Genomic DNA, 3,371 nt, shown 5'->3' on the forward strand with positions numbered 1-3,371 from the left:
CAGCATGTACCCTAATTCAGTTGACTTTATAAAAGAAATCAGAATATTTATTGAGAGAAAAATGTATTACATGTGCAAAGTTAATAGTTTGTAAAGCCTCTAAGTGTATCTGCTCTTGGACAGGGAGAATTAAGATCAGTTCCATTATCGGGTAATTTCTGACAGGAACTCATTGCCTGTTACTCCTTTACTTAGAGTACTCCCAAGAAATGTGAGGGTGCTCTTAATGTAATCCTCTCAGTGGTTTATCAATATATATTTATTTTATTTATTTATTTTTCATTTTCTATTATCTTTATATACAGAAGATCGATTTAGTATATATTAAGTAAATATTTCATCAGTTTGCACCCACACAGAACATAAACTGTAAAATACTGCTTCAGTACTAGTTATAGCATTAATTCACATTCTACAACACATTAAAGACAGAGATCCTATATGAGGAGTAAGTGCACAGTGACTCCTGTTGACTTAACAATTGACACTCTTGTTTATGGCTATAGTCATGAGTTTCCAAGGCTATGGAAGCCTCTTGAGTTCGACAACTTCGATCTTATTCAGACAAGGTCATAGTCAAAGCGGACGTTCTCTCCTCCCTTCAGAGAAAGTCACCTCCTTCTTTGATGGCCTGTTCTTTATACTCGGATCTCACTCACAGAGATCTTTCATTTAGTTTTTTTTTTTTTTTTTTTTTTCCGCAACAGTGTCTTGGCTTTCCATGCCTAAAATACTCTCATGAGCTCATCAGCCATATCCGAATGCCTTAAGGGCTGATTCTGAGGCCAGAGTGCTGTTTAGGACATCTGCCAATCTATGAGTCTGCTGTGTGTACCACTTCCCATGTTGGATCATTCTCTCCCTTTTTTATTCCATCAGTTAGTATTAGTAGACACTAGTCTTGTTTGTGTGATCCCTTTGACTCATAGACCTATCAGTGTGATCAATTGTGAACTGAAATTGATCACTTGGACTAGTGAGATGGCATTGGTACATGCAACCTTGATGGGATTGTATTGGAAACCCCTGGCACATTTCTAACTCCACATTTGGGGCAATTCCGATTGAGCATGTCCCAAACTGTACATCTCCTCCTTCTCTTATCCCCACTCTTATATTTAACAGGGATCACTTTTCAGTTAAATTTAAACACCTAAGAATAATTGGGTGTTAATTACAGAGTTCAACCAATAGTATTAACTAGAACAAAAAAAAATACTAAAATGGATAAAGTATTAAATTGTACATCAACAGTCAGGACAAAGGCTGATCAAGGCACTGTTTCTCATAGTGCTCATTTCGCTTCAACAGGTTTCCTTTTTGGTGCTTGGTTAGTTGTCACTGATAAGGGAGAACATATGATATTTGTCCCTTTGGGACTGGCTTAATTCACTCAGCATGATGTGTTCCAGATTCCTCCATTTTGTTGGAAATGACCGGATTTCATTGTTTTTGACTGCTGTATAGTATTCTATAGAGTACATGTCCCATAATTTCTTTATCCAGTCTACTGTTGATGGGCATTTGGACTGATTCCAGGTCTTAGCTATTGTGAATTGAGCTGCAATAAACATTAAGGTGCAGACCACTTTTTTTGTTTGTTTGTTTGCCAATTTAACTTCCTTTTGGTAAATTCCAAGGAGTGGGATGGCTGGGTTTAATGGTATGGTTAAATTCAGGATTCTGAGGAATCTCCACACTGACTTCCATAGTGTCTTTACCAGTTTGCAGTCAAAACATTCGATAAATTTGAAGATACCAAACTTTGCAGGCTACAGTATAATAATCTGTTTTGTCAACTCTAAATCTTACGTTTTGTCAATCTTCTTACACTCCAGAAAAACTCACCTCTGACTTCAAATATCTGCATATGAATGACTGTATAAGTAAATTTCAAGATTGTGTTTATCATTTTTCAATATAAGTGCATAGAGAATTATCAAGAGTGTAAAGACATTTGATAAATTTTTATTCACCTATTTTTCACTTTATGTTTCTGTGTGGGAGCAAACTGTTGAAATCTTTACTTAATGTATGCTAAACTGATCTTATGTATATAAAGAGAATCGAAAATGAATCTTGATGTGAATGGAAGGGGAGAGGGAGTGGATAAGGGGAGGGTTGCGGGTTGGAGGGACGTTATGGGGGGAAGCCATTGTAATCCATATTCTGTACTTTGGAAATTTATATTCATTAAATAAAAGTTAAAAAATTTATTCACCTAGTTGAATTAGTTTTATGATTATATGAGAATATTTATAGCTTACATAGAAGTCTCCTTTTGTGTAAGTAGTTATCATAACAAATGGTTCATCCTCTATCAACCTGATGCCCTGAGTATGAAAGGACTTTTGCATAGGTTCTCCCTTGTGAGTGCCATGGCTGAAACCTCAGTTTGTAGCTGAGCCACAGTAATCCCTGGTCACCAAGCTTTCAGTAGTTGGTATCAGAAAAAATGGATAAAATAAATTTAAGAAAAGATTAAATATTCGTATAATTCTCATCACAATCACCATCTAGCTATGCAACCATGGGCCTTATAAAACAAAAACTGGGATAATTTCCATCTCTAGAATATCAAAATATTTAGCTAAATATTAGCCTGACTAATACTGGAATGCCTAGGGGAGCATGTAGAGATAGATTACATTTGCACAACCATTCTATTTGTGTTGCCATAATAACTGCTGTGCATATAGGAGTGCAGCTAAATATAGTTTAATATTTAGAAATGGCCCAACTATTAGCTTGTAAAAGGTAGTTTGAACAATTTTATATCTTTATTCTTCTTGCCACTAGATTCTGTGTTTTTTAAATAGAACTAACATGTTTATTTTTGCCTCAACCCTAGTTTTCAATGCACATAAAGCTAGTGATCTAACTCTGAAAGAAGGAATATGCTTATTCTATTTCTCTTATTATTCTAATATTTCTGTTCCTCATTAAAGAGTGCATATGCTACTCTGCCTCAATGAAACAGTAAGAAAAAATATAGCCACAGTGTCCTCCCCTGTTTTCTTTTGCATTGTCAGCAATTAATTTTAAATTTACAATCTAATTTATCTTGAATTTTCCAACATGATCTGGTCTAAGTGATTAATTAGAATGGTTTACTGGTTTTATGATATAGACACATTTATTAAGTGTGGAGAGATGACTTTTACAGTCTACATTGCAAAGAAATCACAGAGAAGGTGGAGGGTAAAAACTCATGGGCCTTGTGTTGCTAATCTATTTTTAGCCACAAACCAAGAATGGTTTCCCAAAATTGCTGGTACTTTTTTATATTAAAGCAGCTAAAGTCTAAAAAGTCCTTGTCTTTAATGTGTATTTTGAATTTATTTCTAATCCTGTAACCTCAGGAAACAAGA

This window comes from Oryctolagus cuniculus, chromosome 2, assembly GCF_964237555.1.
Source record: "Oryctolagus cuniculus chromosome 2, mOryCun1.1, whole genome shotgun sequence".
Taxonomy (NCBI): domain Eukaryota; kingdom Metazoa; phylum Chordata; class Mammalia; order Lagomorpha; family Leporidae; genus Oryctolagus; species Oryctolagus cuniculus.